Raw genomic sequence first — 26,584 nt, 5'->3', positions numbered from 1 at the left:
CCTGACATTTTCTTTTGTAACGCTAATTTTGTACACTTATGTTACTGAACTCCATAGGAGCAGCGTATTTGTTCCTTTGAACAGGAGACCAAAAACTCACTTACTTCACTATCTTATTACATACTACCCGGATGTAGGAGGCAGCAAAATTCGTATCAAGTGCAAAGCTCTCAATGGCTTCAGCTATAGTTTAAGGGCAATTTGCATAAGAAACTTTGTAAAGGTGAGGCACATTGCTGGACCATGTGTATAGATATGGGTTTATTTAACCATCTTCAGCTTTTCTATAGGGCCCATTGTTGTAGTATTGAAGTGAGTCCCAAGTAAATTAGATGTATTTTAGTAGATGTCAGAGTCTTCTGCTTTTTGATATACAGGAGGTTCTGCTTAAGGAATGAATTTACACTCAAGCCCATTGTCCAGTTATGGGAGGGAGATTTCATCAATGAAAGGGGTTTTTCAGGATTCTCTAATGGGGTTCAGAATGTGAATTAGCTTAATTAGTTCTGGAAACTTATCCCAGTACTATTAACTCTACCCACCAAACACATGTAGTATTTTCTATTCCTGGTCCAGTGCTGGCTTGACACTGTGCAAAATGGTAGAAATTCACCTTTTGAACCTCTGTGCTGCAGTCAGCTACCTTGTGGCTGGGAAGTAGCGCTGACTCTGGTGAATGCTGCTCACAACACATTGGTGCTAGCCTTCTGGGAGAGGACAGCAAGGAGCCATAGCTCCACCCTGTCTTCACTTCACAGTGCAGGAGAACTGGTCAGGCACAAGGGAGTGCCCAGGATGCACTGGTTAATGGGAGGTGTTTGCTACTGTGGCATACATGGAGAGTGCACAAAAGGCAACGTTGAGGTTGCACATTCTACCTTCGTTTTCACATTTCCTGACTTTTGAGTGCAACCTTAGTTAATAGGACTCACAGTCTAACTTATATGATAGAGATATTTGGTCAAATGCTGACCCATTGTGCCTTATTTAGTCAGCACTTTAACAATCTAAGGGGGGAAAATGCCCATGGCAAGCTAGGTTGCAGCAACAATCTGTGCATTTTAAACTGTCTGCATCTACTTACTATAACTACTCCCAATAGTATGATTAAATACAAATATGGTTTCCATATATTAACCACAGCCTTCTTTTCCAATATGCACTGGAGTTGATATTTAAAATACAGGATTCTCAAATGGAATAACATCTTCAGGAATAATTGCCTAAACGTATACAGTTATTGCTTGTAAGGATGTACACACCAGTTAAAATTAATGGTGTGATGAGAAATTATTTCTAATCCACTGAGAATAGAAATAAAGAGAATTAAAATTCTGCTTTTCCACACAGATAAAAAGACTCCCATGTAAAACAACTCATCATTTGTCAGAGAGACACTAATAAAGTGCTAATATTTATCATCACTGATACTGTACACATCGACTGTATGCTGTGTATGTGTAAGAGTATAAATACTGTACATATTACTATGTCAATATGGTTTTTGAAAGCAATATTGACTTAAATAGAGATTGCTGAGAGATAATTACCGTTCCAATATTTTAAGTTCATAGAATCATAGAATATCAGGGTTGGAAGGGACCTCAGGAGGTCATCTAGTCTAACCCCCTGCTCAAAGCAGGACCAATCCCCAATTAAATCATCCCAGCCAGGGCTTTGTCAAACCTGACCTTAAAAACTTCTAAGGAAGGAGATTCCACCACCTACCTAGGTAACGCATTCCAGTGTTTCACCACCCTCCTAGTGAAAAAGTTTTTCCTAATATCCAACCTAAACCTCCCACACTGCAACTTGAGACCATTACTCCTTGTCCTGTCATCTTCTACCACTGAGAATAGTCTAGAACCATCCTCTCTGGAACCACCTCTCAGGTAGTTGAAAGCAGCTATCAATTCCCACCTCATTCTTCTCTTCTGCAGACTAAACAATCCCAGTTCCCTCAGCCTCTCCTCATAAGTCATGTGTTTCAGTCCCCTAATCATTTTTTTTGCCCTTCGCTGGACTTTCTCCAATTTTTCCACATTCTTCTTGTAGTGTGGGGCCCAAAACTGGACACAGTACTCCAGATGAGGCCTCACCAATGTCGAATAGAGGGGAACGATCACGTCCCTCGATCTGCTGGCTATGCCCCTACTTATACATCCCAAAATGCCACTGGCCTTCTTGGCAACAAGGGCACACTGTTGACTCATATCCAGCTTCTCATCCACTGTCACCCCTAGGTCCTTTTCCGCAGAACTGCTGCCTAGCCATTCGGTCCCTAGTCTGCAGCGGTGCATTGGATTCTTCCGTCCTAAGTGCAGGACCCTGCACTTATCTTCGTTGAACCTCATCAGATTTCTTTTGTCCCAATCCCCCAATTTGTCTAGGTCTCTCTGTATCCTATTCCTACCTGCCACCGTATCTACCACTCCTCCCAGTTTAGTATCATCCGCAAATTTGCTGAGAGTGCAATCCACACCATCCTCCAGATCATTTATGAAAATATTGAACAAAACTGGCCCCAGTACCGACCCTTGGGGCACTCCACTTGATACCGGCTGCCATCTAGACATGGAGCCATTGATCACTACCCGTTGAGCCCGACAATCTAGCCAACTTTCTACCCACCTTATAGTGCATTCATCCAGCCCATACTTCTTTAACTTGCTGACAAGAATACTGTGGGAGACCATGTCAAAAGCTTTGCTAAAGTCAAGATACAATACATCCACTGCTTTCCCTTCATCCACAGAACCAGTAATCTCATCATAGAAGGCAATTAGATTAGTCAGGCATGACCTTCCCTTGGTGAATCCATGCTGACTGTTCCTGATCACTTTCCTCCATGTAAGTGCTTCAGGATTGATTCCTTGAGGACCTGCTCCATGATTTTTCCGGGGACTGAGGTGAGGCTGAGTGGCCTGTAGTTTCCAGGATCCTCCTTCTTCCCTTTTTTAAAGATGGGCACTACATTAGCCTTTTTCCAGTCATCCGGGAGTTCCCCCGTTCGCCATGAGTTTTCAAAGATAATGGCCAATGGCTCTGCAATCACAGCCGCCAACTCCTTTAGCACTCCCAGATGCAACGCATCCGGCCCCATGGACTTCGCGAACCAGCTGAGCGGCGGCGAACCAGCTGAGCAGCGGGGAACAGCAGAGCAGTACACAGCAGGAGTTTGCCTGGGATTGGTGAGTATCTGAGTGCGTGTTTGCTGAGTAAGTATCCGAGTGTGTGTTTGCTGGGAGGGCAGTGTGAGAGCCTGAGCGAGTGTCTGATTGGCTGGTAGCCTGCAGGGGGCGGGCACTGGGGCTGTCTGTTTGTTTGTTTCAGGGGAGCCTGGCTGTTTAAAAATAGCCAGAGCTTCGGGAACCAGCTGAGCAGCGGGGGACAGCAGAGCAGCACACAGCAGGAGTTTGCCTGGGAGTTCGCCTGGAGTGAGCCCAGTGAGGCTTACATCTTGCCAACTTCTCTGAGGAAGCTCATAGTAAGAAGGTGATATGGAAGGGAGGGGTTCAGCTGTTGTGACCTGCACTGGATGTGCCATGTTTGTCTTTCTTCCACAGGACAGAAGCGACTTTGTGTGTACAAAGTGCAAGCTGGTCTCCATACTGGAAGAGAAGACTGAAGGTCTGGAGCAACAGATAACGACCCTGCGTTGCATACGAGAAATGGAGGATTTTCTGGACAAAAGTCAGGATATGCTTCTACGGGCACAAAGCTCTAAAGATTTAGAGCAGGTTGCACAGCGGAGTCAAGAGGTCAGTGAAGAAGCCTGGCAACATGTGACCTCCAGAAGAAGAAGGGGGAATGTCCGGGTTCCAGCAACGCGGACACAGGTAACTAACTGCTTTCATGTTCTCTCCACAGGTACCATTGCGGAGAGTGGACCAGATGATATGTCTGGGGGGAGAAAGCAGAAGGAGACTCCGCTGGTTGGAAGGCATGAGATGCGCTGTCCTGAGATGGGGGGTTCCACGACCACCACTCCCAAGAGAAGGAGGCGGGTGGTGGTAGTCGGGGACTCTCTACTCCGGGGGACTGAGTCATCTATCTGCCGCCCTGACCGGGAAAACCGAGAAGTCTGCTGCTTTCCGGGGGCTAAGATTCGCGATGTGACGGAGAGACTGCCGAGACTCATCAAGCCCTCGGATCGCTACCCCTTCCTGCTTCTCCACGTGGGCACCAATGATACTGCCAAGAATGACCTTGAGCGGATCACTGTGGACTATGTGGCTCTGGGAAGAAGGATAAAGGAGTTTGAGGCGCAAGTGGTGTTCTCGTCCATCCTCCCCGTGGAAGGAAAAGGCCTGGGAAGGGACCGTCGAATCGTGGAAGTCAACGAATGGCTACGCAGGTGGTGTCGGAGAGAAGGCTTTGGATTCTTTGACCATGGGATGGTGTTCCATGAAGGAGGAGTGCTGGGCAGAGACGGGCTCCACCTTACGAAGAGAGGAAAGAGCATCTTTTGCAAGCAGGCTGGCTAACCTAGTGAGGAGAGCTTTAAACTAGGTTCACCGGGAGAAGGAGACCAAAGCCTGAGGTAAGTGGGAAAGCGGGATACCGGGAGGAAGCACAGGCAGGAATGTCTGTGAGGGGAGGGCTCCTGCCTCATACTGAGAATGAGGGGCGATCAGCAGGTATCTCAAGTGCTTATATACAAATGCACAAAGCCTTGGAAACAAGCAGGGAGAACTGGAGGTCCTGGTGATGTCAAGGAATTATGACGTGATTGGAATAACAGAGACTTGGTGGGATAACTCACATGACTGGAGTACTGTCATGGATGGTTATAAACTGTTCAGGAAGGACAGGCAGGGCAGAAAAGGTGGGGGAGTAGCACTGTATGTAAGGGAGCAGTATGACTGCTCAGAGCTCCGGTACGAAACTGCAGAAAAACCTGAGTGTCTCTGGATTAAGTTTAAAAGTGTGAGCAACAGGAGTGATGTAGTGGTGGGAGTCTGCTATAGACCACCGGACCAGGGGGATGAGGTGGATAAGGCTTTCTTCCGGCAGCTCGCGGAAGCTACTAGATCGCATGCCCTGGTTCTCATGGGTGACTTTAATTGTCCTGATATCTGCTGGGAGAGCAATACAGCCGTGCATAGACAATCCAGGAAGTTTTTGGAAAGCATAGGGGACAATTTCCTGGTGCAAATGCTAGAGGAGCCAACTAGGGGGAGAGCTTTTCTTGACCTGCTGCTCACAAACCGGGAAGAATTAGTAGGGGAAGCAAAAGTGGATGGGAATCTGGGAGGCAGTGACCATGAGTTGGTTGAGTTCAGGATCCTGACACAGAGAAGAAAGGTAAGCAGCAGGATATGGACCCTGAACTTCAGGAAAGCAGACTTCGACTCCCTCAGGGAACGGATGGGTAGGATCCCCTGGGGGACTTACATGAAGGGGAAAGGAATCCAGGAGAGCTGGCTGTATTTCAAGGAATCCCTCTTGAGGTTACAGGGACAAACCATCCCGATGAGTCGAAAGAATAGTAAATATGGCAGGCGACTAGCTTGGCTTAACGGTGAAATCCTAACGGATCTTAAGCATAAAAAAGAAGCTTACAAGAAGTGGAAGGTTGGACATATGGCCAGGGAAGAGTATAAAAATATTGCTCGGGCATGTAGGAATGAAATTAGGAGGGCCAAATCGCACCTGGAGCTGCAGCTAGCGAGAGATGTCAAGAGTAACAAGAAGGGTTTCTTCAGGTATGTTGGCAACAAGAAGAAAGCCAAGGAAAGTGTGGGCCCCTTAATGAATGAGGGAGGCAACCTAGTGACAGAGGATGTGGAAAAATCTAATGTACTCAATGCTTTTTTTGCCTCTGTCTTCACAAACAAGGTCAGCTCCCAGACTGCTGCGCTGGACATCACAAAATGGGGACTAGATGGCCAGCCCTCTGTGGAGAAAGAGGTGGTTAGGGACTATTTAGAAAAGCTGGACGTGCACAAGTACATGGGGCCGGACGAGTTGCATCCGAGAGTGCTAAAGGAACTGGCGGCTGTGATTGCAGAGCCATTGGCCATTATCTTTAAAAACTCATGGCGAACGGGGGAACTCCCGGATGACTGAAAAAAGGCTAATGTAGTGCCCATCTTTAAAAAAGGGAAGAAGGAGGATCCTGGGAACTACAGGCCACTCAGCCTCACTTCAGTCCCCGGAAAAATCATGGAGCAGGTCCTCAAAGAATCAATCCTGAAGCACTTACATGGAGGAAAGTGATCAGGAACAGTCAGCATGGATTCACCAAGGGAAGGTCATGCCTGACTAATCTAATTGCCTTCTATGATGAGATTACTGGTTCTATGGATGAAGGGAAAGCAGTGGATGTATTGTATCTTGACTTTAGCAAAGCTTTTGACACGGTCTCCCACAGTATTCTTGTCAGCAAGTTAAAGAAGTATGGGTTGGATGAATGCACTATAAGGTGGGTAGAAAGTTGGCTAGATTGTCGGGCTCAACGGGTAGTGATCAATGGCTCCATGTCTAGTTGGCAGCCGGTGTCAAGTGGAGTGCCCCAGGGGTCGGTCCTGGGGCCGGTTTTGTTCAATATCTTCATAAATGATCTGGAGGATGGTGCGGATTGCACTCTCAGCAAATTTGCGGATGATACTAAACTGGGAGGAGTGCTAGATACACTGGAGGGCAGGGATAGGATACAAAGGGACCTAGACAAATTGGAGGATTGGGCCAAAAGAAATCTGATGAGGTTCAATAAGGATAAGTGCAGGGTCCTGCACTTAGGACGGAAGAACCCAATGCACAGCTACAGACTAGGGACCTAATGGCTAGGCAGCAGTTCTGCGGAAAAGGACCTAAGGGTGACAGTGAACGAGAAGCTGGATATGAGTCAGCAGTGTGCCCTTGTTGCCAAGAAGGCCAATGGCATTTTGGGATGTATAAGTAGGGGCATAGCCAGCAGATCGAGGGACGTGATCGTCCCCCTCTATTTGACATTGGTGAGGCCTCATCTGGAGTACTGTGTCCAGTTTTGGGCCCCACACTACAAGAAGGATGTGGAAAAATTGGAGAAAGTCCAGCGAAGGGCAACAAAAATTATTAGGGGTCTGGAACACATGACTTATGAGGAGAGGCTGAGGGAAGTGGGATTGTTTAGTCTGCGGAAGAGAAGAATGAGGTGGGATTTGATAGCTGCTTTCAACTACCTGAGAGGTGGTTCCAAAGAGGATGGTTCTAGACTATTCTCAGTGGTGGAAGAGGACAGGACAAGGAGTAATGGTCTCAAGTTGCAGTGGGGGAGGTTTAGGTTGGATATTAGGAAAACCTTTTTCACTAGGAGGGTGGTGAAACACTGGAATGCATTGCCTAGAGAGGCTGTGGAATCTCCTTCCTTAGAAGTTTTTAAGATCAGGCTTGACAAAGCCCTGGCTGGGATGATTTATTTGGGGATGGGTCCTGCTTTTGAGCAGGGGGTTGGACTAGATGACCTCCTGAGATCCCTTCCAACCCTGATATTCTATGATTCTATGATTCTATGACTTGTGCACGTCCAGCTTTTCTAAATAGTCCCTAACCACTTCTTTCTCCACAGAGGGCTGGCCACCTACTCCCCATGCTGTGTTGCCCAGCGCAGGAGTCTGGGAGCTGACCTTGTTCGTGAAGACAGAGGCAAAAAAGCATTGAGTACATTAGCTTTTTCCACATCCTCTGTCACTAGGTTGCCTCCCTCATTCAGTAAGGGGCCCACACTTTCCTTGGCTTTCTTCTTGTTGCCAATATACCTGAAGAAACCCTTCTTGTTACTCTTAACATCTCTTGCTAGCTGCAGCTCCAGGTGCGATTTGGCCCTCCTGATTTCATTCCTACATGCCCGAGCAACATTTTTATACTCTTCCCTGGCCATATGTCCAACCTTCCACTTCTTGTAAGCTTCTTTTTTATGTTTAAGATCCGCAAGGATGTCACTGTTAAGCCAAGCTGGTAGCCTGCCATATTTACTATTCTTTCGACACATCAGGATGGTTTGTCTCTGTAACCTCAATAGGGATTCTTTGAAATACAGCCAGCTCTCCTGGACTCCTTTCCCCCTCATGTTATTCCCCCAGGGGATCCTACCCATCAGTTCCCTGAGGGAGTCGAAGTCTGCTTTCCTGAAGTCCAGGGTCCGTATTCTGCTGCTTACCTTTCTTCCCTGTGTCAGGATCCTGAACTCAACCAACTCATGGTCACTGCCTCCCAGATTCCCATCCACTTTTGCTTCCCCTACTAATTCTTCCTGGTTTGTGAGCAGCAGGTCAAGAAAAGCTCTCCCCCTAGTTGGCTCCTCCAGCACTTGCACCAGGAAATTGTCCCCTACAGTTTCCAAAAACTTCCTGGATTGTCTGTGCACCGCTGTAGTGCTCTCCCAGCAGATATCAGGATGATTAAAGTCGCCCATGAGAACCAGGGCATGCGATCTAGTAGCTTTTGCGAGTTGCCGGAAGAAAGCCTCATCCACCTCATCCCCCTGGTCCAGTGGTCTATAGCAGACTCCCACCACTACATCACTCTTGTTGCTCACACTTCTAAACTTAATCCAGAGACATTCAGGTTTTTCTGCAGTTTCATACCAGAGCTCTGAGCAGTCGTACTGCTCCCTTGCATACAGTGCTACTCCCCCACCTTTTCTGCCCTGCCTGTCCTTCCTGAACAGTTTATAACCATCCATGACAGTACTCCAGTCATGTGAGTTATCCCACCAAGTCTCTGTTATTCCAATCACGTCATAATTCCTTGCCTTCACCAGGACCTCCAGTTCTCCCTGCTTGTTTCCAAGGCTTTGTGCGTTTGTATATAGGCACTTGAGATAACCTGCTGATCGCCCATGATTCTCAGTATGAGGTAGGAGCCCTCCCCTCACAGATGTTCCTGCCTGTGCTTCCTCCCGGTTTCCTGCTTGCCCACTTAACTCAGGGCTTTGGTCTCCTTCCCCCAGTGAACCTAGTTTAAAGCCCTCCTCACTAGGTTAGCCAGCCTGCTCGCAAAGATGCTCTTCCCTAAGTTACCTTAGCGTTCCAATTCTGCCCCTATTGAAAATGAGGGAAACTTCAGTGGACAGGGGCCTTAATACAGAAGTTACCATTAACCATTAACTGCTCATCAAATCATATACGGATGAGGCAAATCCTATTTCCACACGTATAGAGGACCTGCTGTAGTGGAACCTATGTGATTCTGCTGGACAAAAGAGATTTGGGATGTTCCTAAAGATGATAAATGACACTGAATTCAACTCAGAGGGTGCTTCTTGCATGTTAAACATAAGAACTTAAGAATGGCCATACTGGGTCAGACCAAAAGTCCATCCAGCCCACTATCCTGTCTACCGACAGCGGCCAATGCCAGGTGCCCCAGAGGGAGTGAACCTAACAGGTAATGATCAAGTGATCTCTCTCCTGCCATCCATCTCCACCCTCTGACAAACAGAGGCTACAAACACCATTCCTTCCCCATCCTGGCTAATAGCCATTAATGGACTTAACTTGCATGAATTTATCCAGTTCTCTTTTAAACCCTGTTATAGTCCTAGCCTTCACAACCTCCTCAGGCAAGGAGTTCCACAGGTTGACTGTGCATGAAGAAGAACTTCCTTTTATCTTTTTTAAACCTGCTACCCATTGATTTCATTTGGTGGCCCCTAGTTCTTATATTATGAGAACAAGTAAATAACTTTTCCTTATTCACTTTCTCCACACCTCTCATGATTTTATATACCTCTATCATATTCCCCCCCCCCAGTGTCCTCTTTTCCTAGCTGAAAAGTCCTAGCCTCTTTAATATCTCCTCATATGATGTGGGGAGGGATAGCTTAGTGGTTTGAGCATTAGCCTGCTAAACCCAGGGTTGTGAATTCAATCCTTGAGGGGGCCATTTAGGGATCTGGGCCAAAAATTGGGGTTTGGTCCTGCTTTCAGCAGGGGGTTGGACTAGATGACCTCCTGAGGGCCCTCCCAACCCTGAGATTCTATGACCTGTTCCAAACCCCTAATCATTTAGTTGCCCTTTTCTGAACCTTTCCTAATGCCAGTATATCTTCTTTGAGATAAGGGGACCACATCTGTACACAGTATTCAAGATGTGGGCATACCGTGGATTTATGTAAGGGCAATAAGATATTCTCCATCTTATTCTCTATCCCTTTTTTAATGATTCCTAACATCCCATTTGCTTTTTGACTGCAGCTGCACATTGCGTGGACGTCTTCAGAGAACTATCCACAATGACTCCAAGATCTTTCTCCTGATCAGTTGTAGCTAAATTAGCCCCCATCATATTGTATGTATAGTTGGGGTTATTTTTTCCAATGTGCACTATTTTACATTTATCCACATTAAATTTCATTTGCCATTTTGTTGCCCAATCATTTAGTTTTGTGAGATCTTTTTGAAGTTCTTCACAGTCTGTCTTGGTCTTAACTATCTTGAGCAGTTTAGTATCATCTGCAAACTTTGCCACCTCACTGTTTACCCCTTTCTCCAGATCATTTATGAATAAGTTGAATAGGATTGGTCCTAGGACTGACCCTTGGGGAACACCATTAGTTACCTCTCTCCATTCTGAAAATTTACCATTTATTCCTACCCTTTGTTTCCTGTCTTTTACCCAGTTCTCAATCCATGAAAAGATCTTCCCTCTTATCCCATGACAACTTAATTTACATAAGAGCCTTTGGTGAGAGGCCTTGTCAAAGGCTTTCTGGAAATCTAAGTACACTACGTCCACTGGATCCCCCTTGTCCACATGTTTGTTGACCCTCTCAAAGAACTCTAATAGATTAGTTTCAGAGTAGCAGCCGTGTTAGTCTGTATCCGCAAATTTGTTAGTCTCTAAGGTGCCACAAGTACTCCTTTTCTTTCTAATAGATTAGTAAGACATGATCTCCCTTTACAGAAACCATGTTGATTTTTGCACAACAATTTATGTTCTTCTATGTGTCTGACAATTTTATTCTTTACAATTGTTTCAACTAATTTGCCCGGTACTGACGTTAGACTTACCGGTCTGTAATTGCCAGGATCACCTCTAGAGCCCTTCTTAAATATTGGCATTACATTAGCTATATTCCAGTCATTGGGTACAGTAGCTGATTTGAAGGACAGGTTACAACCCATAGTTAATAGTGCCGCAATTTCACATTTGAGTTCTTTCAGAACTCTTGGGTGAATGCCACCTGGTCCCGGTGACTTGTTACTGTTAAGTTTCTCAATTAATTCCAAAACCTCCTCTAGTGACATGTCAATCTGTAATAACTCCTCAGATTTGTCACCTACAAAAGATGGCTCAGGTTTGGGAATCTCCCTAACATCCTCAGCCGTGAAGACTGAAGCAAAGAATTAATTTAGTTTCTCTCGATCGTCCAGGGACCCCACTGGTTGTTTAGCAGGCTTCCTGCTTCTGATGTACTTAAAAAACATTTTATTACCTTTTGAGTTTTCGGCTAGCTGTTCTTCAAACTCCTTTTTGGCTTTTCTTATTACATTTTTACATTTAATTTGGCAGTGTTTATGCTCCTTTCTATTTACCTCACTAGGATTTGACTTCCACATTTTCAAAGATGCCTTTTTATCTCTCACTGCTTCTTTTACATGGTTGTTAAGCCACGGTGGCTCTTTTTTAGTTCTTTTACTGTGTTTTTAATTTGGGGTATACATTTAAGTTGAGCCTCTATTATAGTGTCTTTGAAAAGTGTCCATGCAGCTTGCAGAGATTTCACGCTAGTCACTGTACCTTTTAATTTCTGTTTAACTAACCTCCTCATTTTTGCATAGTTCCCCTTTCTGAAATTAAATGCCACAGTGTTGGGCTGTTGAGGTGTTCTTCCCACCACAGGAATGTTAAATGTTATTAGATTATGATCCCTATTTCCAAGCAGTCCTGTTATAGTTACGTCTTGGACCAGATCCTGCACTCCACTCAGTACTAGATCGAGAGTTGCCTCTCCTCTTGTGTACCAGCTGCTCCAAGAAGCAGTCATTTAAAGTATCGAGAAATTTTGTCTCTGCATTTCATCCTGAGGTGACATGTACCCAGTCAATATGGGGATAATTGAAATCCCCGTGTTATTGAGTTTATTTTGATAGCCTCTCTAATCTCCCTTAGCATTTCATCGTCACTATCACTGTCCTGGTCAGGTGGTCGATAATAGATTTCTACTGTTATATTCTTATTAGAGCATGGAATTACTATCCATAGAGATTCTATGGAACATGTGGATTCATTTAAGACTTTTATTTCATTTGATTCTACATTTTCTTTCACATATAGTTCCACTCCCCGCCACCCCCCCAGCATGACCTGTTCTGTCCTTCCAATATATTTTGTACCCCGGAATGATTGTGTCCTATTGATTGTCCTTCCTCCACCAGGTTTCTCTGATGCCTATTATATCAATATCCTCCATTAACATGAAGCACTCTAGTTCACCCATCTTATTATTTAGACTTCTAGCATTTGTGTACAAGCACTTTAAAAACTTGTCACTGTTTATTTGTCTGCCCTTTTCTGATGTGTCAGATTCATTATGTGAATGTTTCTCGTCTGATCTGGCTCATACTTTATCCTCTTCCATCCTCTCCTCCTGACTAAAACCTAGAGAATCTCTATCAATAGACTCTCCTCTAAGAGAAGTCTCTGTCCGATCCACGTGCGCCTCTGCAGCAATCGGCTTTCCCCCATATCTTAGTTTAAAAACTGCTCTGCAACCTTTTTAATGTTAAGTGCCAGCAGCCTGGATCTACTTTGTTCTTGCACATGGGAATTCTGGGGCTTGGGCGGGGATGTGCCAGAGGGCATGGGTGGGGCCAGGGGAGCCACTATTGTGTGGATCCTACAGTCCCTCCCTTCCCACACTGAGGCCAAGGAGTCCACTGTAACCCATAGATTCAAGTAGGTGCCATGGAGCTCTCCCCTTGCTGATAGGTGGCCCGATGGCAGAATTCTTCTCCCACTTAATTCTAGTGCTCAACTCAGGTGAGATTTTTGTCCTGTGTGCACCATTTAGACGAAAAACAAATCCTGGTGTTTGAAATTCCCTCCCACTCTGTATCGTACAGAGGAGTGCTGGCAAGAGACTGCTTTTCATTTCCTCGCTCCACTTACCTAATGCAGGACAGGGCTGCAAAAAGTTAATAGTGATGGCAAGCGTCAGTGTCTCTTGATCCCACTGGCTACTGTTATATCCTCCAACCAAAACTGAACAAGCATAAACTAAAAGAACCGGAAAATGAAACATCCTCCGGTGGCTGTTTTGTGTAGAACAAGGCAGGAGCTGAACTCATTCACTCAATAAGTGGTTTAGGTACCTAAGCCGCCTGAGTCCAGGTGGAAGGTTCCTGTTTATGGATTACTAAGGTGACACAGGATCTGCCTGTAGTCTGGATTTAGGCACCTATCTCAGAGAGAGGAGTGGAGTTTAGCACTTACCCCTGTTGTCAGCATCTCCCATGGGCGATCTTAGGCAGGTTGCGGCCTAACATGCTGGCTTTTGTGGATCCCATTCTAAGGTACCTGTCTCTTCATAGTCATTGTACAGGGAGACTATATGCCTTACTCAGGCTTTGTGGATCGCAGGTTTGTTCCAGAGATTTTCTAGGTGCCTAAAAGGTAGGTGTCATGATGCTAAGCCTTGCAACACTTAAGTGCCTTTGTGGCTCCTATGCCTAAATACCTTGGAAAGGCTGGAAACTGACCATCCACACACTCCTTATGGAGAGGATCTTACCGCCCTATAAAGTCAACTCATCGGTGAATAGAGACAAAGAGAGAATAGAATAGCTGGTCAACTCATCGGGCTGGTGAATAGAGACAAATAGAGTTCTGGCTCCACCTACTTCCCAACCATCACTATTTGTGGAGCCTTGTGCTCCTAACGGAAGAGGGAGGGAGGGAGGCAGCAGCCTCTGAGGTCCTCAGAGTGGCACCAATGCTGCCTGATTATATGCATGTTGTGCAAAGGGTGGGAAGGCTCCTTCTTTCTTTCACTACTGTGCACCCACAGAATGGCTGGGCAGAATGTGACCCAATAGAAGCAGCCAAACACTCACAAGCAGGTCAAAAGCAACAAACGAGGGTGCCCCGTGCTGCAGTAACACCGAGGAAATATCAGCAAGGGCACAGATTTAACTTCTCAAAAGAGGTAACTGTTCTTATCAGTGAGGGTGAGGAGAAAGGATTTTAAAAATCCTCCAAAATATTCCTAAAACAAACCTGAAAGAAAGAAGATGCATTAAAACGAAAATGAAATCATTCATAAAACAATTTATGATATATGGTATCTAGGGTTATTTTCATCTATTAAAATTATTGTACACTAACTTTTATATTACTTTATTTTCTTTCTTCTGTGGTGTATCAGAGAGGAAGTTGAGATGTAGACCAGATGATCATGATATGGCCTGCAAGTTCTGTTTCAAATATCATCTTTGTTTATTGCTTTAGAAAAAAAAACCTTGGCTGGACAACAAATGTTACACCTGAGGTTTTAAATTTTTAAAAATATGACCTGTTCCCTTAATAATCACAGCATTTAGTGAAACTAAAAACATTGGATCTGACAGATTTGTACAGGATAAGAGTTTGGGACTTAAATGTTTTGAGTGTCTTCATACCGTGCTCACAATACAAGTTATATATTTTGTTTGAATTCTAAAATATAGTCCCTTTGGATTCAATGCTTAATGAAAACAGAGTATTGCACTCTGAAAGGTGACCTATTGAAGGCAAAGTGCTAATAAGTAGCAGATTGTTCAACATGACCTAAACCCCCTTTTTATTGAAAAATGGGATCTACAAAGGTACTTTGTAACATGTTTCATAAGGACTTAATTTTGCGCAGCAATAATAGGACCATTAAATCTGCTTAGAGCCTGGATTACAAGAAAACAGGGATAGCTGTATTCTTTTTTACCTTTTTCTGAAAGGAAGAAATGCACATTTGTCATTTCCTCCTAAGATATTTAAAAAAGAAACAGGAGAAACCTGCTAAATCTTTTCACTGGGATGGGGGAGAAGGACTTCTCTTGATAACACATACGCAGCTCTAAAACATGGGATGGCGAGCAATGGAACTGTCTTTCATTTTCATTAATCACAGGTGACTGCATCACTCACAAGAGGCCTAACGAATTACATTCCCACCATAGCAGAGTTGGTGTCGACAGAGCTACTACATATATAATATTTTCATTACACCTATCATTATCCATCTAGCTATAAAAGTGATCACATTTTTTAAGGTTCCATGCAATGGCTAGGCAGCTAGTTGCTGTGACTGCAGTTTACCAGGCTGATCACAATCGTCTCCCTGTTACCTTGTGCTCCTGCACCTGTTTGTCATATTCATTTGCTGTATCTAAAATTAGATTGTAAACTCTTCTGAGCATAACTTTGTTATTTGTGTATACAGTGCCTAGAACAATGGTGCTGGGGCCTATAGGTGCCACTGCAAAGTAAATAACATTAATACATGTAATGCATGTACTAATCTGGGATTAGTCAAGATGTCAATTTAGGATAGCATTCCCTTTATAAATTTAATAAAGTCTATTGCATTGCAGATGCAGCCATGAACGGGTTTCCATTTAGTCTGTATACACTGCTAGTCCTTCTCTTCAAAGTCAGGAGGTGGGGAAGTAGGGCTCAGGTAAATACAATCATACTTTCAACAGTGACTCCAGGGCACAATCTGCCCCTAAATCTTTCTGACTGGAGCACTAGTTTTGGCTCCAGTCCCCACAGCAATGAGAGCTCACCTTTTCAGCCAGGTGGGGCTGGGAAAGGTCACCAGAGACTTTTGAATGAATCAAAAGCCATAGATTTTTCCCCAAGGAGAGGGGAGTAATAGGCAGCAGGGAAGCAGCACTGACATTTGGGAGAGTCAGATGGGGAGATCCACGGGACATAGAGGGCTCACCCAAGGCTCTTAAATTATCTTCTGCAAGCTTCCGTCCTTGCTGCTGACGGAAGTGCAAGGCACTCCAGACCATTGTATATTGCCGGTGAGGTTCCTGGGGGGAATGCCAAGTGAGAGGCCAAAAGAAGAGAGTGTCTCATCTGCATAGGGGGAGGATGGCTTTTTGCTTAAGGTACTGGACTGTGATGCAGAAGATCTGGGTTGTAGTGACCTTACAGCAAGGAGAGATAGAGTGAATGATTGATGAGTGAGTAAATGTGGGGTGATCTTCGTTCGGTACCACCCCCACCCCCAACCCATTCCAAAATACTAATCAGGTAAAAAATTAGTAACCACATCCCACTGGGCATGCTTTTAAGACATGTGACTGCTTTGAGGAAAAAGATCATAAGAATCAAGCAAAGTAAATTACTGTGTTTGGGATTCCTTGATGCTTGAAGAAGCAACGCTGCTAAACAGAGTAGCCAAAACTCTGCTCCATGGGCTCGAGTAGGGCTGTGAACCAGAGGGGTCTCACGGCAACAAAGGCCTTGCCTTGCGGGAATCCGAAACAGACCAAAGGGCTGAAAAGAACAAACCAGGAGAGAAGACGCCATCTACGAAATTGGGAACCTTCTCTGTTTGCCAAGCAGGAACGGCGTGAGGCTAGTGCAGGGCCTGTTTGTGTATGTTTGTGAAAGAGAGACTCATTAAGAGGAATGTATAGCTCTTAATGTCTAACACAGGAGTTATATGCTTAATATAACCCTTTACTGCTTGTGTAATTCCTTCTCAATAAACTGCTGTGTATTGAAAAGAATTACTGTGGACCTTTTTCACTGGTATGACAGTAATCTGCTCCACTGGGAGCCAGTAAAGATCCATTTCAGGGGTAGTAGCACTGTTGTCAACACAATGCAGCCTACAACAGTTTACAGTGGCACTGGGATGAAGAAACAGCATGGTCTGATTGAGTGGTAGACAAAGGCTTTAAAGAAGTTGCTTTCTACCTTTACTAATCCCTGACCCAGTCCACTTCCCAGATAGAAATTTCCAAGCAAGTGGTGATGCTTCCTGCATTGCGGCATCCTAGGTGGCTATCTAATAGGCCTTTCCCTAGGCTGAAACTGCCAATCATTAACACTCTAATGTAAACAAGTATTATTATACCCATTATATATGTTGGTAAACCAGTGCATAGAGTGGTTCGGTGACTTGACCAGTATCATACAGTGAGTCTATGGCAGAGCTAGGAACAGAAGCCAGTTCTCTCGACTGGCAGTCCCCTGAGCTAACCAGTCTAGAGCACACTCCATAAATGTTTGAATCTTTAATAAAATCTTCTGGGTATCTCAATCCTGCAACACTGACTGTTTTAAAGTATTCATGGGTTATTTGTTTATGACTCTTAAACAAATCTATTAACCACTCGGCATTATTTTTAGTTAAATTTTGTTGTTTCCCTCCAACCCCCTTTCTCTTTAATAATTAATTTTGTTTTGGATACATAAATATGTCCTGAGTGTATTTGTCATTTCCTAATGTTTACAGTGGGGATTATTTTTCCTTTTAAATAGCAGATTTTGTTCTCCATATAGAGAATGCTTGTCTGATAGATTCACATTTCAAAAACATTCCCAGATAATATATTTGGCAATGGCATGAGTGTGCTTGGTGGAATTGCACTTAAAGCTTCTTGGAGAAACTCATGTTTTAGTTTCTCACTCATCACATGGTCACAGAGAACAAACGCATCCCTTATATAAAAGTCCTACAGTACTCTACAGGAATGAATGCAAATCATATCACATATGCCCATCCTTCTTGTTATTGAGCCTCTGTATTAGAGGCAGTATAAGAAAATGGGAAGAAAGATACAGCATGTACCTCTCCTAGCTGTCAGGATAAGTAGCATGGTAGAATTCCAGGAAACTTTCTGCTCTCCCAGATAAAGGGCTTATGGCCCAAGAGTTAGAGGGGGAACTGGGGTTTGAAATGAGAAGGAATAACTGACTATTTAAAATGAAGGATGGGTGAAAACCCGAACCCCATCTCAGGCTGGCCTGAAGTGGATAACTCAGTGTCTTGGTGCAGTAGGGTGTGGGTGTATGTGGGTGAGGCTGTATAAGTGTGTGTGTGCTCTCACATGTGTGTGAAGTCAGCAACCAGCCCATACTTGAATGCTGAGGCTGCTGCCAAGAAGCCAAACAAACACATTGTCAATAATTCCTGAGTATTTTTCATATTTCTATTAACTTTAAGGCACAAATCAGATGCACTGGACCTTATTGCGTATGTCTACACAGCCCATAGCAGCGAACCTCTGAGCCCGGTTCAGCGAGACTCAGGCTCATGAGGCTCACACTATTGCACAAAATATATCTGTGTAGACGTTGTGGCCCAAGCTCTGAAACCTAGGGATGGGAGTGGGCTTCAAACCCCAAATGGCAACTTAAAAGCACTGTCTACACAGTTATTTTTAGCATGGTGGCATGTGTCTGTGAGTCCAAGCCTGTCAACCCCGGCTGGGAGGTTCACTGTCATAGGCTGTGTAGATGTACCCTGTTCTGCTCTCCCTCACAACAGCGTAGATCTGGAGTAACACTACTGAAATGAATGGAGTTACACGGTTGGATAGCTGCTGAAAGCAGAATCAGGCCCTACATGTCTCATCCCTCTCCTAAATTAGATTCTTCCATTCATTTTATTTGCATTGCTCCAAACTGCATTACAATATAAGTAGGCTTGCAAGGATTAGATGTTTATTAGTAATTGTCACTTTCGCTGTCACACGCAAACCAACCAACCAATCGATAAAGTAAGACAAATGCTGCCTGAGAACTTGGTAGAGTTAAATCCAGTGATTTAAAATTCTGAATTAGGCTTGTCACAAACGGACTTGCAAATGAGTAGTAAAAACAAGCATGTTTTATGGATTTAAGGATATTTACTTTGTATATTTTGATGTGATATTCACAATTTGTATTTTAAAAGTGATAAAGCTTTAACTTTTAAAATTTCAATGTATACCCTCACTAAATAATTGTCTTTTCCCCCATAATTTCCTGGAATTCTGAAAATTTACATAAATAAAAATAGAATAAAAAAAGCTTAGAAATCTTTGGTATTATCCTTTGAAATGATAAAAAGATAAAAATAAAAAATCTGCCAAGCCTAGGGGTTCCTTTCCATTCATACAAAACAGAACCAGCTCGAGCCCCCTCTCCCCTCCCAGTAACCTGGGAAATTTACACACCACCTCTGGGCGTCTCTGAGAGGCAATGCTTCCTCACTCGCAACACAGAGTCTGAATGTAGGAAAGAAACTTTTAATAAAATGAGGGAAGTAACTCAGCGCTAATTTGGGAAAACACCGCAAATAGGGCTCATAAACACAACCATGAGTAAAAGACCCACCTCCAAGTAGGTTGGGCAGTGTCCTTTTCCCCTCAGGTTGTTAAGTCCAGCAACCCACAAGTCCCTTTCACGCGCCCAACCCTTCTCTGCACCCCACTCACAGTTGCTGTCCTTGGTCAGTGCAGACCCAGAGTTTAGAGGTGCAGGTGCAGAGTTCACCTCCTGCCCTGGGTGGGGTAAAGAAGTACTTTACTTGCTGCACTGCTCGGGCACTCACTCACCACCCCTCTCTGCAAGCCGCCCTGCTGGCTGCTTGTCGCAGCTCTGCACCACTGCCTTGCTGGCTGTCTGCTCACCGCTCTTGCCGTGCCTCTCCACCAGCCGCCCTGCTGGCCGCTCATCACGCCTCACTGCCGCACCAGCCACTCCTTCACCAGCGGACTATCAGCCGCCTTCTGCTGCCACCTGCCTCTCTCCTGGGACCTCTGCACATCAGTCTTTTAGTAATTTTCAGCTCTTAGCAGGCAGGGCAGATACACAGTCGTACCACAACTGATTTCAGCTCTGATTTGGCATTTAACTTAAAGAGGCTCCTAATGAAGCCTATTTATCTCTGTTCTTTGAACAGTGGGGAGGACCCTTGATGAGGGTGTGCAGCCTCCTAGCTGGGGATACCTGTCCCCACCCCTCTGACTTTCACAGGGCTCTGACATTCGAGCCTCTGGCTTAACTAGGTTCTTTCAGCTGAAGGTGGCCCCATCATTTTGGACAGGTTAAGCACAGTCCTGCTTTCCTGTATTCCTACAATAATTACAACATTGGTAACCATATTTCACTACCCCTGCATACAGTACTATGGTGATTTGTACCCAACACCAGCCAAAGTTGATCACTTTGACACTGCTGTATCTGCTGAATATGTAAGCAGAGCAGGAGAAAACTGTATTTACATAAATACACCCGAGTCATTCCCCCTCCCAGCTAGCTGTCAGGGAAGCATTCATTCAGACCCTGCTTACATTTTATTTACCTTATTTTTTAAAGTTCTGGAAAAGTGGAAAATCATGCAAAATAAAGCAGAAAAATCTATCTACCCACTCCTTGAGGTAAGAAGGAATTTTTCAACTGAATTCAACTGGAGAAGGATCAGGACTTTGAAGTGTGGTAACATAACAAGTAGAACTGCATGAAAATTTTTTGGACAAACCATTTTTTGCCCCCCAAAAATGCAGTTTCAGGTTGAGCGAACCACTTTTCAAATTCATGTCAGATTCTCTGAATAATTTTGGTCAGTAACAAAAGATCTGGAAAAAGCAAAATGTTTTGTTCCATCAATTTTTAAATAAAACACATGGATATTTTGATTCCAAATGACTTCTCATTACAATATAGACTCCAATTTTGTTTCAAATGTTTCAAAACCCCCTCTAAAATGAAGGAAAAGGGGATTTTTTCAACTTTTTCACTTTGCTCAAAAATTTGAAATTATTTTGTTCTGAATTGACCCAAAATACTTTTTTTAACTTTGCAGTTTGACTAGGAAACAGAAAATCAGTTATTTGCACAGCTCAAATACTGAGTAACAAGAATGTTACTGTTATGACAGGATTCCCTAGATAGCACTGTTACCCACAGTCTTACAAGTTCATAGCGTGCAAGCAATGTTCTATTTTTGAAGAAATACTAAATTGTAAGTTTTATTATGTAGATTCTTGGTGGGGGGGAGCATTGTGGCAGGCAGCAAACAAGCTGCCTTAATCTCTCTAACTAGAGTCAATTACTGGGGAAGTTATTCCCTGGAAACTGAGCACTGGTGTTTGGGCTGAAATCCTTGAAAGAGGGGAATGTCTGCATGCTGTTTGTAAGTACCTCTGTTCAAGGACTGGTGTACAGAGTGTAAAGTAAATGAGTTGCATGAAGTATAGCCAGAAAGTACATCACAAATTTCTTCTCCAATGGGAAGTCTGCCTGCAAGTCCCCCACATCTGCTATTGCAGGGATCAGCAACCTTTGGCACGTGGCCCACCAGTGGGAGCTGTGATCAGCTGAACCTGCAGACATGGCAGGTAAACAAACTGGCCTGGCCCGCCAGGGGGCTTACCCTAGTGGGCCGCATGCCAAAGGTTGCCAATCCCTGTGATATTGCTTGGCAGAGGGGTGACATTATTCAAGAGCATTCAAAAATGTATTTTTTGTCAGAAAAAGAAAATACTAGAGAGATGAGCCCAGGCCTTTGGCTCAGGGTTCAGTCACCTATACAACAACTTCTTCTTTAAAAATCGTAGACTGCTCCGGTGTTACTGCAGTATTCCTACTTAGCTACCATTCCCACCCTCCTCCTCTCTGACATTTTCCTTGCTCCTTGCCTATTTAACTCAGCTTTCTCTCCTTGACCACATCTAACCCTTTCCTTTTCACGATCCTCTTCACATCCATGTACTACAGTCAGTTTTCCTAGCGGTAAGCCAAACAAGGGTAGCACATATAGTGTTATTAGATTATGTGTTATTAGATGAAGTGAGAGAATTGCTAAAGGTTCCCAGTTTCTTCAGTCTCCTACCTCAACTCACCTAGCAGGCAGTTTCTCCTGCTCAAGGCCTTTCTCACCCACTTACTCCATGAGGTGTCTGCTGCTTCATTCCTTATATCCTCTTCCTATTTAAAATAAAAACAAAACCTACTTTAGTACAACCATACCCAGCTTCATTACTGTGATGGGCAAAAAGGCACCATGAGCAGGGAGCTCCTTTCCAACCAAACTCCCTGTATGTCCTTGAAATAGACTTTGGAGCTGAAGCTGAAGGTCACTCACAATTGGTGCAGTTCCCTACAAAGTACAGGCAACTACAATTACACTGAAGCCTGGAAAAAGTAGCCCTGATTCTCCTCAGTTCCACCAGTTGCCCATCAGTGTAACTCTGTTTGCTTCAGTGGAGTTACTCCTGATATACACTCCGGCCATCAGTGTCTTTTGGCAATTTTTCTGTATCATAGCAACTGACTGCTTCTGAAACCTGTTTGTGTGATATTTGGTTCTGGGTTTTTATTTCTAGTTTAGCCAATGAATGCAAGGAAGCAAAACCCTATGGAAAAGAGGAGCCTGCTTACCCTCTGCTTGCTTTCAGAGAGACCTGTACAGAGTTCAGGTGCGGTGATGGCATTGTATTGTAAAGTCAGGCTGCCCTTTCATGTCAGGGCAGCTGGCCTGTGTCCTTGTCTTCCCCAATGTGTTTGTCTGCATGTGTGTCAATAAGTTACTTGACCCATGCTTATGCTCCAGTCTCTTGAGTTTAACCTCCTGAGAAAATTTGGAAGCAAGAAAGCAGTCTATCCTGGTGGAGTATTTTAAGTCTCTCTCTCTCTCTTAGAGAATCAAGTACAGTGTTTGTTCATGGTAGCAACAGTGGAGACTGAAAGAAAAACCTGAAAGGGATACAAATTATGTATATGAGTCACCAGTAAAAACAGCCTCCACATATTAAAGGTACTTCTCCCTATATACACATCTATACTTCCACCCTAGTTTTATAGGCCTATTACATGTATATGAACACACATGTAAATACTTTGTATAGGGTTTTGCTCACTGAGTTTTCACTTAATGCCTACAGATAAGTTTTGAAGACACTTTATCGACATGGATTCCACACCGCTGCAACCACTGCTGCTCTCATCAGATACAATCTGCACTATGTTCTGATCCCCTTTCCCCAACTTGCATATGCTGAGTATATATGCCCTGCTAATACAGCTAATAACAGTAAGTGTCCTGAACAATATCTGATCCGTACCTGGTAAAGCTGTGAGGGTGCATCGATACATGCTGCAATCTCTCTGGAGCACTAAGAAGAGGCTTTTCCATCACTGCCTCTTGGGGTTTGTGGTGTGATTGCACTATTGCTGGATGGCTGTAGGTGTACTGATGGAATCACTCCTCTTCACATACCTCTTCTTCAGCTTAACCTGCGTCCAGCTTTTCTCTTTGTGAATGAAACATGGTGGCAGCGTCTGTGCAGTGAGTTCTTTGAAGTGCAGCAGCTGGCAACATGAGACAGGGAACTCAGTCTGAAGGCCTCTGGAGTGCTAGATTTTGCAAATGCAAACCAAGTACAGTGACAGACTTGGTGGAAGGAGAAGTTCAAGCTGTACACAGATCTGGCTGTGCAGAAGGACAACAGAACCTACCCCTGCTTGACCCATATTTAAAAGCAATATATAGACTGGTATACAAAATAAAAAAGCAACATATGAGCTGTAAAAATGATTAATCAAATTAGTGTTGCAAAATCAAGTTTACTGACAGAGTGCAATTAATATTTATAAGGCTATTTTTATAAGCATATCTTAGGGATATGCTAACCAACATAGTTTTCAAAATCTGCAGCCTCTAAAAAAGTCACACACAGAAATCAAGGAAATCTCTTCAAAAAAATGGGAGGGTAATCAAAAACTCCAAAAGCATTTAGTCATTACATCTTCGTTTTCAAAAAAGGAGTCGTATGAGAGAAAATTCTTCAGATTCCAGAGGGACAAGAAATTATCAGATGAGAATATCAGGATTGTAACAAAATACCAGAGCCTTTGCAGAGATATATTTTGGGATTCAGAGGCAGCAAGAAAAAGAACTCAATAAGTAAAGTTTATCACAAATTAGAGGAACTTCACTGGCGGATGGAACTGTGGAGCAAGAGAGCAATATAAAGTGGAACAAAAGCTGATGAATCACTGTCATTTGGATTGGTAAAAAAAGCAATAGAAGATCCTTCAATGTCAGTATTAGATATGAAACAAGTTCTTTGCTATATTAAATTGCATTTTATTGAAACAGCCAAGGTAAAGTTTAAGTCAAAACTTCTCCTAGTGTTTACATTTATGCTGTATGCATCTCAAAAACATTACCTAGTTTAAAAATACTTAGTATTATCTAGTCATAAGGGAGATTTTCAAAGGTTTTGGAATTGGGAAAATATATTGTTTTTAATCTATTTTTATTGTAGTAAAAATTTAAAAAATAACATAACTAAGGTTTCAAAGGACCACAGTCATGCTACATATGGAATATTCCATCTTTTGGGGCCTGATTCAAAGTCTGTCATGGCATGACTGCAATCATTTTCAGTGGGCCTACAGTTATTTCACCTCATTCCCAGAACCTCCTCCCTCCACATGCGCAAATTCATTTCTGCACTCATAACCTCATCCTAGCCCTCACTAATTTGTCTCATTCTGAATACATTTATTTTTCTGCCCATTACCATTGCTGCTTATTGGTATTTTTCTATGACGGTTACATTTTTAAAGCCATGAAGTGAGACATTTTCTGTGCAGAGGGCCCCCTACCACCCTGATACTCATTACAATATCCACCTACCCAGCACAGTGCTATCTATATCTCCTTATTTATTGGAATGTAATATAATTACACTTATATGCCATCAATTTTGTCTGTGTTTCCCGCTAGTTAAATCAGCTTCTGTGCATTTGTTTCATGATGCATTCACCATAAATGGATATGTATAGCCTATACATTTTTTCATCTTGTCAAGTATTCATGTGCTGGATTCCTGTGTTCATTACTGGCAGAAATTATTCATCCTAATGAATCCATGGGAACAGAAGAAAGAACATACAATACCAAAATAATTTAAATTATACAAAACGTGCCAGGAAAATGTATACATATACATGTGTGCATGTAACGCTGGCTCTGATTAAAAAAAACCCCAAAACCTAAAAAATGTTTATGTATGCTGACTAGATGCTGATTTATGGAACCCTTTTGCTTGTATAACAGCATGATCTGAAATATCCATGTGCAGGGTGCAGAACACTAAGGAAAATGAAATAAATAAATAAATAAATAAATATATGTTAATCTGCACAGTCAGAGGGTTTTGTAGAGGGAGCCATGGAGCAAACAAACTAAGGGAAAATCTGTGGGTATGCACCTATTACTGTCCCTGGTACATATTTCATTATTTAAAGAATAAGAGTTGGGGCGGGGGCGGAGGTGTAAACTGAATTTTAAATAAAAAAGACAGATGGACAGATGGAGAAGCAGCAGTTAGTAGTTAAAAGGAAGTCAGGATTTAAATTCCTAACTTTGCTACAGACTTGACTGACCTTACAAAAGTAATTTACAGTTGCTGAGCTAAATTGTGGCACTAAATCACTGACCTGCATTGGGTGATGGGACAACTTCCCTCTGGTGAGTTTGGCCTGCAAAGCAAAGCGGTGCAAAATGGATTAGCGATATGTCTTCTGTCCTTCATGCTCCCTTTGGGTGACGTACACTCCTGGGATACATGGAAGAGCATTATCTGTGTCAGACCTTCCAAGTGACAAGGAAGACCCATGATCCTAATCTGACAACAAAGACACATGGACTCCCACAAATAGCAAACATGGTAGAGGACAACACCTCTTCCTCTAGTCAAGGACCTAGTCAATCATTACCACTCTACATTTGTCTCAGCCACTTACACGTTGGCTCTCAAACAGCCCTTCTTCCCCATTTCCCACACAGATCCTTGGTTTTCTGACACCGTGCAATGGACGAACAGAGGGGGCAGAAACTTGAGTATCGATGGTGGAAACCAAAGGCTGATTTAGACAGGTTGAAACATAATCAATTCCTCAAAGCCTATGCTGTTGCTGTATTACAGGCCAAGATAACCTTTCAAAAATGTGGACACCAGAACTAGATGCAATATTCCAGTATCAGTCTCAAAAATGCTGTGCACAGAGGTAAAATCACCTTCTAGTCATCACACCTGGTCATTGCTCCATGGTTTTCACATCCAAAGATTGGACTAGCTCATTTTGCCACAACGTTGCCCTGGGAGCTCTTGTTGAGTTGCTTGTTCACTGTGACCCCCAAAAGCCTTTTCAGAGTCCCTGCTTTCCAGGATACAGCCCCCGCTGTAGATATTGCCTGTGTTCTTTGTTCCTAGCTGTATAACTTTGTATTTGACTGTATTAAACACATTTTGTTTGAATGGGCCCGGCTTACCAAGCAGTTCATATCACACTGTCACCATTATTTACTATTCCATCAATCTTGGTATCATCTGCAAATTTTATCAGCAGAGATTTTATATTTTCTTCCAGATCATCAGTGAAAATGTTGACTATTGTCAGGCAGAGTGCTGAACCCTTCTATCAACACCCCCATTCAATGATGAGTCCCCATTCACAACGACTCTTTGAAATCTGTCAGTTAGCCAGTTCTTAATTAATTTAATGCGTGCTTTATTGATATTGTAGAGTGCTAATTTTTTAATCAAAATGCCTTGCAGTACTCATCAAATACCTCACAAGAATCTACATATGTTACATC

This window comes from Lepidochelys kempii, chromosome 1 (genome assembly GCF_965140285.1).
Source record: "Lepidochelys kempii isolate rLepKem1 chromosome 1, rLepKem1.hap1, whole genome shotgun sequence".
Classification (NCBI taxonomy): domain Eukaryota; kingdom Metazoa; phylum Chordata; order Testudines; family Cheloniidae; genus Lepidochelys; species Lepidochelys kempii.
Note: the sequence above shows the minus strand (reverse complement) of the source record.